The sequence below is a fragment of the Pelophylax lessonae genome (genome assembly GCF_965119305.1).
Source record: "Pelophylax lessonae genome assembly, chromosome: 7".
Lineage (NCBI taxonomy): Eukaryota > Metazoa > Chordata > Amphibia > Anura > Ranidae > Pelophylax > Pelophylax lessonae.
Window position 1 is genome coordinate 271,897,132 of NC_138774.1, and position 15,009 is coordinate 271,912,140.

Consider the following 15,009-nt stretch of genomic DNA (forward strand, 5'->3'; position numbering starts at 1 on the left):
TCGGGAACTTTAAATCACAGGACACTCTCTTGGACACCTCATAGCAGTTGTAAGAGCTTGTCTGCCTCCTGCTCATTCTTTCTTCCAAATCCTTATGATTGGTGGCTTTTCCAGCTGATGAGGGTATAATATGTATGTATATATGTGTATGTATCTATGCTATAGAGAGATAGAGAGAGATAGATTATATATATATATATATATATATATATATATATATAATATATAAACACACACACTGCTCAAAAAAATTAAAGGAACACTTAAAATCCGTATTATTTTTTATTTATTTTTTTTGATAGAAAATTTCTTAGAATCACCAGTCCATCCAGTTCAACCTATGATGAGTGTGTGTATTAAGGAATCGACCAATTATCGGCAAGGCCGATATATCGAGGGCCGATATTGACTTTTGCCGATATAGCTGTATCGGCCCCAGAACTGGCCGATATGCCAAATATTGCTCATGTAAGGATAAAATGTCACATTGCATAATTCCGTTTACAAATGTTATTGAATATGCCACTCACATATGTACAAATTAAAGATATAAGCAATGAAGTGATGTCATGACACCACTTCCGGGTACTCAGCGCCAGATTCAAAAAAATGACAGCATTCAAAACAGCCAAACTTGGCGTTTTGAATGCTTTTAAGTGCAGAGGAGGGGTTTGGGGTATTTTAGACCCCCAGATCCCTCCACAAGAGTACCTGTCACGTGATCAAAATAAAAATGTTTTTAAATGTACAAAAATATCGGCCGATACCGATATGCAATGGCCAAAATATTGGTATCGGCAACGAAAAACCGATATCGGTTGATCACTAGTGTGTAATTGTTTGTCAATAGTATATTGTATACCCCTGTATGTTGTGGTTATTAAGGTTCCCAATTAATATTTTTATATATACTATATATTCTGCTCAAAAAATAAATAAAAAATGAAAGGAACACTTTGAAAACACCTCAGATCTCGATGGAGAAAAATATTGTGCAGATATGTACTGGGTAATGTGTTGAGAAGGAAAGTAAGCCACATCGTTTGATGGAATTGAAATTTATCACCCTACAGAGGGCTTAATTCAAAGATGACCCGAAAATCAAAGTTAAAAAATGATGCAGCAGGTTAGTCCATTTTGCTGAAATTTCATTGCAGCAACTCAAAATGGTACTCAGTAGTTTGGCCCCCATGTGCTTGTATGCATACTTAACAACTTGGGGTACCCTAATGAGACAACAGATGGTGGCCTGGGGTATTTCCTCCTAGATCTGGACCAGGGCATCACTGCGCTACTGAACAAGACTGAGGGGCAACCTGGCAGTGATGGATGGACCAAAACATAATATCCCAGAGGTGTTCTATTGGATTTAGGCCAGGCGAGCGTGGGGGCCATTCAGTGGTATAAATTTCTTCATCCTCCAGGAACTGGCTGCATACTCTCGCCACATGAGGCCGGGCATTGTCGTGCACCAGGAGGAACCCAGGACCCACTGCACCAGCGTAGGGTCTGACAATGGGTCCAAGGATTTCATCCCGATACCTAATGGTGGTTAGGTTGCCATTGTCTAGCCTGTAGAGGTCTGTGCATCCCTCCATGGGCACATTTTATGTTAAGGGTCACGATGGGCATATTTTGTTCTGCCGATCAGAGTGTCCGTAACATAAAAACTGCCCATCAGCGTGACCCATAACATAAAATAAGTCACACTGATTGGCATATTTTATGTTAAGGGGGCACTCTGACGGGAATGCCTGATGTAAGGTCGCACTGTTATAGGGACACCCGATGTAAAGAAGCACTGTGATGGGGACACCTAATGTAAGGGGGCACTGTGACGGAAATGCCTGACGTAAGGTGGCACTGTGATGGGGACACCTGATGTAAAGGAGTACTGTGATGGGCACAGACTTGAGATTTGGACCTTGGCCCAAAGAAAATTTTAGTGACCGGACCTCCTTGAATTTTAATTCAATACCCCTGCTTTATAGAGTCCAGATATTGCCTCATTCTATCAGTAGTGACACTGACCCTAGCCAGATGCAAATCTAGTGAAACAATCAGAAAAGATGAGTAGGGAAAAAATGTTTTAGTGGCCTCCACCTGTAAAACCATTCTGTTTTTTGGAGGTCGTCTCATTGTTGCCCATCTAGTGCCCCTGTTATTAATATCATGAACACCGAAGCAGCTAAAACTGATTATCAACCCCCCTCTCCTGCTTAACTAACTAGATCAATATCTTAGGAGTTGAATTGACTTGATGCTAGACTCCTTCGATGAGAGAGAGATGCAATTCAGTGCAATATTCAGGGTTTTTTTTCTTTTCAATATGATTTGTTCCTTTTTTCCAGTTTTTTATATATTAAACTAAATAAATAAAACCATGGTTAATAACTGTTGTATGGCCTGGTATTGAAAAGGTATTAGACTGGTACTCAAGTGGTAACAGAGGGCACCCTGTTGCATAACAATATTTTGCTTCAAAGTGATTCTAAAGGCTATTTTTTTTATTTAAATAGAGGTTATACTTACCTGCTTTGTGCAATGATCTTACACAAAGTCTTCCCTTACCTCTTTGGTGGTCCCCTGCTGACTCTGTCCAATCCTTCCTGTTCCAAGTGTCCCTTGGCAAACCACGTGCTGAGGGGGCACTCACATGAAAGTGTTCCCAAGCCAGGCTGTGTGCATCCATAGACCTACACAGCATTGAAAAGCCACGCCCCAGCTCTTTTTACAGGGATTTGGGGGAGGGGGCAGTGGCGCAAACCTTTTCTTAAAAAATATATATATATATATATATATATATAAAGACCCCAAAGAAGAGACTGCATGAAAACCCATAGTGTGTCACAGTAGTGCCCCCCCCCCCCAGCAGTATACTCTGCCCCCTTTCACATCTCCCCCCCCATGTACAATAATGTACTCTGCTCACCCACTGTCATGTTTTCTGCCCCTCTGTCTCCCCTACACGGTATTGTCCCTTATTCCACCCCCCCCCCACACAGGGTAGTGTCCACTGCCCTCCCCCCCCATATCCCAAAAGTGTAATCCTTTGCCCCCCCCCCCCCCACACATAGCAGTGTCATCTGCCATCCCCTCCCCCCACAATAGTGTCCACTGTCCCCTTGCACCCACTTCTTCCCCATAGCAGTGTCCTCTGCTTCCCCCCCCCCTTTTTATTTTTCTTCCCCACCAAAGTGTAGGTACTCTTTTACCACTTATAGACCACCCCACAAAGATATACTGCGGCAGAGTCACCCTCCTGCACAAAATCACGTAACCTGTTCATGATTTCTGGGGCGCACGGCCCACTGGTAACCCGATTGGACACAGAGGAAGCCAATCGGCGTGTCCAGCAGACGCAATGTTCGTCGGGAATCCCCTGATTGTTCGCAGGAGAGGCAGAACGGGGGTCTGTCTATGTTCACAAGGCAGATCGCCATTCTGTAGGAGAGGAAGATGAAGATCTTGTGTTCCTACTCAGCAGGAACACGGATCTCTGTCTTCCTCCCGTTAGGCCACACCCCTCTGCACAGTTAGCTAGCAGTTGGGGGAATCGCCTTGCAAATAGTGATTAGGGTGGGCCCGGGCACACCTGGCCCATCCCCCGCAGCAACTTGGGGGATAGGAAAGGAGAGTAGGGAAGCCAACGAGACTGGGGGGGGGGGCATTGCACATAGTGATTAGGGTGTGCCCTGGCACATCTGGCACACCCCTATGCTGCAAAAGGGTAGTGGGTGGGAGTACAGGCGCAATTTAAAAGTTAAACCGCACAGGCGTGAACCTAGCCATATACTGACACTCCTATGTATCTGCTGTATAAGGGAACTCCTATGCATCTGCTGTATGACGGAACTCCTATGCGTCTGCTGTATGACGGAACTCCTATGCGTCTGCTGTATGACGGAACTCCTATGCGTCTGCTGTATGACGGAACTCCTATTAATTTGCTGTATAACGGAACTCCTATGCGTCTGCTGTATAACGGAACTCCTATGCGTCTGCTGTATAAGGGAACTCCTATGCGTCTGCTGTATAAGGGAACTCCTATGCGTCTGCTGTATAAGGGAACTCCTATGCGTCTGCTGTATGACGGAACTCCTATGCGTCTGCTGTATGACGGAACTCCTATTAATTTGCTGTATAACGGAACTCCTATGCGTCTGCTGTATAAGGGAACTCCTATGCGTCTGCTGTATAAGGGAACTGCTATGGGTCTGCTGTATAAGGGAACTGCTATGCGTCTGCTGTATAATGGAACTCCCAGGGCTTGCCCAAGACATTGTGCTGCCTGGGTCCGAGAATGAAATGCTGCCCCCCCCCCTCAAAGATGCCCCCACATTCTATAGGACTATGAAAGCAGTCAGAGGAGTGTGGGTGTGTACGGAGTGACAGCAAGAGCAGGACAGAGCAGTAGACACTGGGCAGATGAGCCCACCAGGCTTTCTACTGTCTATAGTGTCACAGTGCCCTGCAGGGCTGCGGGCATGGTACAGGAGAATGCAGGGCTGTAGGCATTGTACAGGAAAATGCAGTGCTGCGGGCATGGTAAGGGAGAATGCGGGTCTGCGGGCATGGTACAGGAGAATGCAGTGCTGCGGGCATGGTACAGGAGAATGCAGGGCTGTGTGGGCATGGTACAGGAGAAGGATATGGTACAGGAGAATGCAGGGCTGTGTGGGCATGGTGTATGAGAATGCAGGGCTGTGTGGGCATGGTACAGGAGAAGGATATGGTACAGGAGAATGCAGTGCTGCGGGCATGGTACAGGAGAATGCAGGGCTGTGTGGGCATGGTACAGGAGAAGGATATGGTACAGGAGAATGCAGGGCTGTGTGGGCATGGTGTATGAGAATGCAGGGCTGTGTGGGCATGGTACAGGAGAAGGATATGGTACAGGAGAATGCAGGGCTGTGGGCATGGTACAGGAGAATGCAGGGCTGTGTGGGCATGGTACAGGAGAAGGATATGGTACAGGAGAATGCAGGGCTGTGTGGGCATGGTGTATGAGAATGCAGGGCTGTGTGGGCATGGTACAGGAGAAGGATATGGTACAGGAGAATGCAGGGCTGTGGGCATGGTACAGGAGAATGCAGGGCTGTGTGGGCATGGTACAGGAGAAGGATATGGTACAGGAGAATGCAGGGCTGTGTGGGCATGGTGTATGAGAATGCAGGGCTGTGTGGGCATGGTACAGGAGAAGGATATGGTACAGGAGAATGCAGGGCTGTGTGGGCATGGTACAGGAGAAGGATATGGTACAGGAGAATGCAGGGCTGTGTGGGCATGGTGTATGAGAATGCAGGGCTGTGTGGGCATGGTACAGGAGAAGGATATGGTACAGGAGAATGCAGGGCTGTGTGGGCATGGTACAGGAGAAGGATATGGTACAAGAGAATGCGGGGCTGTGGGCATACTACAGGAGATGCAGTGCTGTGGGCATGTACCATGCCCGCAGCACTGCATCTTCTGTAGTATGCCTACAGCCCCGCATCATGACAGGTAATGTGCAGTCTCACTTACCTGTTCCTAAAGGGCGCTTTAGAATTTAAAAATGGCGCCACACGTCCGTGGCCGGCCTGACATGCACACTGCGCATGCGCCGCCCGGGAAAGCTAATACATGTTCGGCTATTCCCGGAAATAGCCGAACATTTACGGGCTTTGCCGAGCGGCGGTGCATGCGCAGTGTGCATGTCGGCCAGCCGCGGACCTTTTTTTTTTTTTCGATAGGCTTAGAAGAGAAGAGGCAGCCGGGGGCCGCCCCTCTCTAAGTGCCGCCTGGGACCCATGGTAGGGCCGGCCCTGCTAGCCGCCGCCATGTCAGTGCGACTTCGGAGGGGGGGGTGATTTGACAGACATTGGCGCGGGTTCATGCACAGATGTCTATTGGATCCGCCCCCCGAAGTCACCAAAAGTAGTGCAGAAACTGCTTTTGGGAATCGGCGCGGTGCTGCAAAGTCGTTGTCGCACTGATTGGGATGGCGGCGATACAAATGGGCCCGCTATAAACAGGGCTGCACACCTTTTTCTTCTGCTGCCCCTGCAATGTGTTTAGCTCAAGTTTTAATTTGGGTATTAGGGGAAGGGTCATGGTCTGACAGTTGTCTAGCTCTGAGGCCTGCTCTATACACACCCCACACACAGCCATCAGCCTCAAAATCCAGCACTTTCATCCTTCCTGTGCTCGGCAATTTCCGGAAACCCTCGGCCCCTCCCGCTTCGTGCTGGAGCCGCAGTCGGGTGGCGGTGGGCGTGTCCGCCTCCCTCGGCCTCCTCTTCGTGCTTTTCCGGAGAAGCTGCGGAGGGTGACGTCACTCAGCCGTCCCCGGGTACAAGAAGGGCGAGCCGCGCGCAGCGCTCACAGACGAAGATCCGGAGATCCCGAGCGAGGAAGCTGGAGACTACCGAGCAAACCCCAGAGCCGGTGAGGCCGCACCCCACTGCCTGCACCCCCCTTCCCCCCACCTCCTGTGCTGCATGCATTCCTTGTAATGACAGGACCCCCCCCTCCCCCCTGTGATAATGAATGGGAGGGGCCTTCTAATGCTTACATTGCAAGACCTCCCTACCTAATTGTGTAATAGAACTGCACTGGGCTGATTGTAATGTTACAAAGTATCCATTTCCTGATCCATTCCAGTGATCTGTTACAAAGTATCCATTCCAGTGATCTATTACAATGTATCCATTTCCTGATCCATTCCAGTGATCTGTTACAAAGTATCCATTCCAGTGATCTATTACAATGTATCCATTTCCTGATCCATTCCAGTGATCTGTTACAAAGTATCCATTCCAGTGATCTATTACAATGTATCCATTTCCTGATCCATTCCAGTGATCTGTTACAAAGTATCCATTCCAGTGATCTATTACAATGTATCCATTCCCTGATCCATTCCAGTGATCTGTTACAAAGTATCCATTTCCTGATCCATTCCAGTGATCTGTTACAAAGTATCCCTGCACTGATCCATTCCAGTGATCTGTTACAAAGTATCCATTCCTGGGATCTATTACAATGTATCCATTCCCCGATCCATTCCTGGGATCTATTACAATGTATCCATTTCCTGATCCATTCCAGTGATCTGTTACACAGTATCACTGCACTGATCCATTCCTGTGATCTATTACATAGTATCCCTGCACTGATCCACTCCAGTGATCTGCTGCATAGTATCCCTGCAGTGATCCATTCCTGTGATCTGCTGCATAGCATCCCTGCCCTGATCCACTCCAGTGATCTGCTGCATAGCATCCCTGCCCTGATCCACTCCAGTGATCTGCTACATAGTATCCCTGCACTGATCCACTCCAGTGATCTGCTACATAGTATCCCTGCAGTGATCTGCTGCATAGCATCCCTGCACTGATCCACTCCAGTGATCTGCTACATAGTATCCCTGCAGTGATCTGCTACATAGTATCCCTGCAGTGATCTGCTACATAGTATCCCTGCAGTGATCTGCTACATAGTATCCCTGCACTGATCCACTCCAGTGATCTGCTGCAAAGTATCCCTGCACTGATCCACTCCAGTGATCTGCTGCAAAGTATCCCTGCACTGATCCACTCCGGTGATCTGCTGCATAGCGTCCCTGCACTGATCCACTCCGGTGATCTGCTGCATAGCGTCCCTGCACTGATCCACTCCGGTGATCTGCTGCATAGCGTCCCTGCACTGATCCACTCCGGTGATCTGCTGCATAGCGTCCCTGCACTGATCCACTCCGGTGATCTGCTGCATAGCGTCCCTGCACTGATCCACTCCAGTGATCTGCTACATAGTATCCCTGCACTGATCCATTCCTGTGATCTGCTACATAGTATCCCTGCACTGATCCATTCCAGTGATCTATTACATAGTTTCCCTGCACTGATCCATTCCAGTGATCTATTACATAGTATCCCTGCACTGATCCACTCCAGTGATCTGCTGCAAAGTATCCCTGCACTGATCCACTCCAGTGATCTGCTACATAGTATCCCTGCACTGATCCATCCCATTGATCTATTACATAGTATCCTTGCACTGATCCACTCCAATGATCTGCTGCAAAGTATCCCTGCACTGATCCACTCCAGTGATCTGCTACATAGTATCCCTACCCTGATCCATCCCAGTGATCTGCTACAAATCCTTGCTTCTAATTGGTCGCTCACACCTTGTGTTGCATTTCCTTGCATTGGCCTGTTTGTGTTTCTAGGTATAATGTTGATCCTGCCCTGTATTATTTATTGTATCTTTAATGTAACAATAGCCCATTGGGTGGAAATGATTCGCAGACAATGCATGTGATGGTGGATCTGCATTGTCCATACACTCTCTATTTTTATCCAGTATCTCTCCGCCAGCTGAGCATGCATTATTAATCTGGTTACCAAGGCTCCTGATGGTGGAGGGTTAACGCTTTGCCTGCTGGTTTAGGTTTAGACGGGAGGGGGCGGTTGCATTGTAGGGATGGATCTGGAATGTCATGTTGTGCTGGGCTGTGGGTGTTGTAGGGCGTTAGCTGCAGGAATGTCATTGAGGAAAATATGAGCTGGGCTGGCTTCAGTGACAAGGACGTGCTCCCCGCACCCACCACCCATCCTGTACACTGCTGAGCGGAATACGATCAACAATAAACCGCCTATCCATAGGTATATTTTTATTTGGGGGGGGGGGGGGGTATTCTTTGCACCAGCAGAAGCTACTCTGTTCTGCATGAAGAACATCTAACCCAAGGGTGGTGGGGAACATTCATAAAATCTGGAGCAGACCGAATAATGGTGACCAATTGGCTTCTAGCTTCACCTGGCTCGGTTGAGCTTTAAAACATGAAAGCTAGAAGCTGATTGGCTGCCCCAGATTCCGTCTGCTCCAGCCTCAAGCTGGGTGTGCACTAGTAGAATTGTTGAACAAAAAAATTCTTAATATTTGTATAAGAATTTTTACGAAAATTTGTTTAAAAAAAAATTGCAGAACATTCAAAAGTAGTTCAAGATTTTATTTGTTTTAAACATTCGATTTTGGAAAGAATGGACTTTACCGAAGGAAAGCCACAAGATTTGTACATTCGAGAACTTTTCCAGCCTGCTCCTTCTTCAAATTTTCGGGTCACGGCAGTCGAAAACGAACATTGATTGGGCCACAGGAATGATTCGAAAAACAATAAAATGTTCTTCCTATAAAAATTGTTGAACAAAATTCTACTACTGCATACCCAGCTTTAGTAAAGTTCCCTTCAGCCAGTCAGAGGATGATGGAGGTACTTCTTGCAACCAATCATATTTCATCTTTTTTGATAATGACCATCGTGGAGATCTAATAGGTTGCCGCATTTTTCAGACCTTCTTTTTTTTTTTTCTTTTCCACTGAGATATGCAAATGTACGGTGCTGCCCAAAATGTATATTTTAACCACTTTACCACCGGAGGATTTTGCGGTCTTGCGTCCAGGTCACTTTTTGCGATTCGGTGCTGTGCGACTTTAACTGACAATTGCGCAGTTGTGCGACGCCGTACCCAAACGAAATTGACGTAATTTTTTCCCCACAAACAGAGCTTTCTTTTGGGGGTATTTTTTATATGAAATTCCCCCCCCCCCCCCCCCCAAAAAAAATGTAAAAATCAAAATTTTTTAAATTTTTGGACAGTTTGTTTTCTGCTGTAAAAAAAAATCACGGTAAGCGTATTTTGATTGGTTTGCGCAAAAGTTATTGCGTTTACGAACTAAGGGAAAGATTTCTGTCATTTTTGGTGTTTTTTAACGAGTAATGGCGGCGATCTGCAATTTTTTTTTTTTTTTTGCGGGACTGCGACATTGCAGCGGACAGATCGGACCCTTGACTGACATTTTTGACACTTTTGGGGGTACCAGTGACATTACTGCAGTAATCAGTGCTATAAATATGCACTGTTACTGTAAAAATTACATTGGCAGGGAAGGGGTTAATTTTATTGGAGAGGGAGGGGTTAATGTATGCCTGGTGCTTACTAACGTGTGTGGGGGGAGGTGACTGAGTGACACAGGGACAGATCGCATGTGCTGAACCCTGCAATCTGTCACTGCCTGTCACTTAGGAGATCCGCCCGCTTTGTTTACACAAGTGGGCGGATCTCCAAACTCTATTCCCCCGACGATCGGGGAAGAGCGGCGGTGATCACCGCTGCTCCTCCCCTGGCCCGACTCCCGCTGTGACTGAATACAGCGGGAGCTCGCCCCCGGCGGCGCGCGTGCGCCGCCCACAAGGGGAGGAGTCCAGCGACGTAGGTCTACGTCGTTGGATGGGAACTAACCACTTTGCCGCAGTAGAGCTCCAGTGAGCGGTCGGCAAGTGGTTAATAGTCGGTTTTTCTGATGGTCAAAGGTATACAAGGTCAGTGCCGTATTTGCGTGGCCATCAATGGAATTAAACTGGACTACACCCAATTCTTCATTCCAAAAACATGGATCAAAGTTTGGCTGTTTTCCTGGTGAATTGGCTGAAAATTGATCCAGGAGCAACCTAGTCGCTCAACAAACTGCAATCTGAAGATGGAAGGAGCTGGTTGACAATTTCCCAGTCAGGCACTGGCTGTCAGAATTCAATAGCCAAGCAAGGGAGATGCCTCCATCCGCACTGTTTAGCGGCTCTAAAGTCTTTTGGCCAGCTTGGGAGCTTCAGTTGTTTGTTAGGGCAGGGCAAAGAACAATGATAAGGTGACTGCAGACAAAGATAATGCTTGACCAGTCTGGCTGCTTATTGTTAGATTGGACAGCAGTGTCCTTACTCCTTCCGTAATACCAGCAGGCACCCTAGGCTGAGGGTTTTTGGAGGATGAATTGGCTGAGTATGGTATTTATGGGTCCCCCCCAGGGTTAATCTGGCTCCTTCTCGTTTGCTTTCTCCATAGGTTAGACTTGACAAGTTTGCCCAATGTTAGCAGATTTGTTGATAGAACGTTGGGTGGTGCATGCTTGGAAGGTCCATCATTTGAAGTCCCAAGGTCGCTTAAAGTGAAGCAAAATACTTCCAGCCATATTTCACATTTTCTTCAGAACATTAAAGATTGGTCGGATTGGCTTACTGCCCTTTGTACATTATAGTTTGCTGTCATTAAGAATTGTCGTGATTGTTTAACCACTTTACCACCGGAGAATTTTGCTGTCTTACGTCTGGGCCACTTTTTGCGATTCGGCGCGGTGCCACTTTAACTGACAATTGCGCAGTCGTGCGACGCCGTACCCAAACTAAATTTTACGTCCTTTTTTTCCCACAAACAGAGCTTTCTTTTGGTGGTATTTGATCACCTGTGCGATTTTTACTTTTTGCGCTCTAAACAAAAAAATAGCGTTTATTTTGAAAAAATAACTATTTTTTACATTTTATATGAAATTTCCCCCCAAATAAAATGGAAAAATCTAAATTTTTTTTTAAATTTTTGGCCAATTTGTTTTCTGCTACCTATGTTTGGTAAAAAAAAAATCACAATAAGCGTATTTTGATTGGTTTGCGCAAAAGTTATTGCGTTTACTAACTAAGGGAAAGATTTTTGTCATTTTTGGTGTTTTTTTTAAACGAGTAATGGCGGCGATCTGCAATTTTTTTTTTGCGGTATTGCGGCGGACAGATCGGACCCTTGACTGACATTTGTGACACTTTTGGGGGTACCAGTGACATTACTACAGTAATCAGTGCTATAAATATGCACTGTTACTGTAAAAATGACACTGGCAGGGAAGGGGTTAATTTTATTGGAGAGGGAGGGGTTAATGTATGCCTGGTGCTTACTGACGTGTGTGGGGGGAGGTGACTGAGTGACACAGGGACAGATCGCACGTTCAGCTATGCTGAACCCTGCAATCTGTCACTTAGGAGATCCGCCCGCTCTGTTTACGCAAGCGGGCGGATCTTCAAACTCGATTCCCCGACGATCGGGGAAGAGCAGCGGCGATCGCCGTCGCTTCTCCCCTGGCCCGACTCCTGCTGTGACTGAAAACAGCTTGAGCGCGCCTCCAGCGGCGCGCGAGCGCTGCCTACAGGGGGAGGAGTCCAGCGACTACATCGCTGGATGGAATCGACACTTTGCCGCAGTACAGTCAACGTAACTGGTCGGCAAGTGGTTAAATCTGAGGATTGCTCACAAACGTTTTTGGCAAATGTTCTATTGACATCATTATGAGAAAAATAATTTGCTAGAGCTGAAATCTCCACCATGTATGTGTTGTATGCATAGTTGATGTTGGAAAGTGGATTCCGACCTTGACCACACCCAACCTGGAAGAGCGGTTGGATAATAATCCACAGAATTTTCAGTATTGCCCTTTGCCTCTACGGTCACATACTACTTGGTGAGTCGGTGCCCCACCCCGTTTGCAACTGTTGCAATGCAATTTTACCATATATGTTTATAAGCTAACCAGAGTTCAACCTTTCTTAACGTTGAGACCCACTCCATGAGAAGATTCATTAACTTTGCACTAGAGAACTAGGAATGTACGCTTGTACGTGTTCCTAGTTCTCAAACTTTCTCAAAAGTTTCTCTCAAAAGTTCTCAAAAGTTTATTTAACAGGCTAGATTGGGTCTAGATCAGGGGTCTCAAACTGGTGACCCTCCAGCTGTTGGGGAACTACAAGTCCCATCATGCTTATGGGAGTCATGCTTGTAACTGTCAGCCTTGCAATGCCTCATGAGAAATGTAGTTCGGCAACAGCTGGAGGGCCATCAGTTTGAGACCCCTGGTCTAGATTAGGGATGCACTGATCCGATATTCGGATCGGATATCGGCGCCGACATGGTCATAATAGCTGGATTGGGTATCGGTAAAATTAACAGATCCATGGGCCGATCCGATTTTGCTCTTTACATAGCTGTGAGGGAGCAGAGAACAGCTGTCAAAGAAGGAAAAAAAAAAAAAGAGCCTCCTGCAAATGCCTGTCAGTGCTGGTTCACACTACCACTACCAGAAAGTCGCCCCGTGACTTGTTTAGAGACTTGTTTAGAGACTTGTTTAGAGACTTGTTTAGAGACTTGTTTAGAGACTTGTTTAGAGACTTGTTTAGAGACTTGTTTAGAGACTTGTTTAGAGACTTGTTTAGAGACTTGTTTAGAGACTTGTTTAGAGACTTGTTTAGAGACTTGGAAGAAACTTGTGCACTACTTTGAAGAGACAGGCGACTTTGTCTGTGGGGAATGCCTGGCTAATCTCTTTCTTCTTCCTGGAAAGTCTGATAACAAGTCGTGTCAATTAAGATAAGCAGGCAACTCCCATTGAAGTATATGGGACAGTCGGATCACAGGCCGCCTCAAAGTAGTACAGGACCCTTTTCTGAAGTCGGAGCAACTTCAGTAGTGCCAATTAAGACGGCACGGATTGATTAACATTGCTTTTGTTATGTCAAGCTACCTGGGGCAACACAAGTTGCCTCACAAGTCGCGCTAGTGTGAATGGGCTCTCAGTCTCCCAGTTAAGTAAACACAATGATTACAATGTATCTTTTCATTCCATCTGCTGGAGGAGGGAAGTTTAACCTCTTAAATGCACAATTGTTATAGGGTATCTGCCCATATCGTTACCGATCCAGAAGTATTATTTTGTTATGGTTTGGTACTTCTGGATCTGACTCGGGATCGGCAATTTCACAAAGCAAAATATCGGGATCGGCACCAAAAAAGTCGGATCGGTGCATCCCTAGTCTAGATGGTGGTTGGAAGTTCTGTAGGTTTGTGGAGCCATTGTAAACCATAACTCATTTTGGCCACTGAGCAGACAGCGTTGGCACAGGCCTTTTTTTTTTCATCCAGGAAACAAAGTCCTGCTAGTTGACTTCAGGCTGGCCCATTTTGCAGGTATAGCGATGTAAAACATTAAAAATGAGTGCCTATACTGTTTAATATCCAGTAATACATTGTCTCGCCCTGTTCTGCACATGCTCAGTTGCTGTCCATTTTTAGGCACTGCTGAGTTTGTAGAGGCCGATCTGCTGACAGTCTTAAAGTGGAATTAAAGCTTCCTATCCTTTACAGCCAAGGAAGATGCCATTGTTTGGTCTTCAGCTGCCATGCTGCTGTGTGATCAGTCAGTACACCAGACATTTGATGGTTTGACCATTTTGTTGAGGTTCCAAGCAAATGTGACAGTTAGCAAGCCTGGCATTCCAGGAATGTATCTTTTTTATGAAACCGTTAAAGTAATAGGTTTAGTTCCGCTGATGATTTGCTACTGTTCATGGGGTCTGGGCTTCAGCAAAATGGCAGCCTCTAGCAATAAGAAACATGAGCAATGCTGGAGGGAATTTAGAGTACGCCTTAATTTTGGAAGCATAATTATTAATGTGAAATACATGTTCCTTGCTAAAGAACATCCTTTATCACGTAAAGGCCCGTACACACGAGTGGAAATTTGGCCGAGGAAGTTTCGTCCGACCGGTCTGCCAATTTTCGGCTTGTTAGTATGGTGCTTCCGACAACCGACTCTGACTTTTCGGCCCAAAAAATCCTGGTGTGCAGGCTAGAAAATACACGTCCAATTTTCGTCTCATTAGTACAGATTTCGATGGGGAAAAATCTTATGAGCAAGACTAGGCATGCTCAGAGATGAAAGAACACATAGAAAGCAATCAAACACATGACATCACTTCTGAAGTAGAATTTTGTCGTGCGGGAAAATTTGTGTGCAGTCTAGGCACATTCCAACCACCAAAACACCACTCTGGACAAAAGACGGACGATCGGTCGGCGGAAATTCGTTGCGTGTGTACGAGGCTTTAGTATGGATAACGTTCCGCTTTCAAATCTTCAAGGCTGCAAATGTCTACGTAGTTCACATACTGCCCACCAGCATACATTCATTTCCCAGTCGACTGTAAATTCTCAGATTGGATGACTTTCACCTAGTGTCCTAGGGCCACCTGAGAGCCTTTGTGCTACTACAATAAATTGTTGAAGGCTTGATCTGCTTGAATTAGTTTTTTTTCGTGTGGGTTTTATTTTTTCGTCTTTTAATACATCGCTGAAAAAAGACACAACAGGGTCGAGT

General features: G+C 46.3%; 1 protein-coding gene across 1 annotated transcript in view; it reads left to right on the forward strand.

Moving 5' to 3' along the window:
* Positions 1-6,322: 6,322 nt before the first annotated feature.
* Positions 6,323-15,009, forward strand: part of SPTAN1 (spectrin alpha, non-erythrocytic 1) — a 154,070-nt gene continuing 145,383 nt past the window's right edge. The window contains exon 1 of the mRNA XM_082263944.1: positions 6,323-6,426. The gene's annotated coding sequence lies outside the window, so the exon portion shown is untranslated. The remainder of the gene's footprint in view (positions 6,427-15,009) is intronic.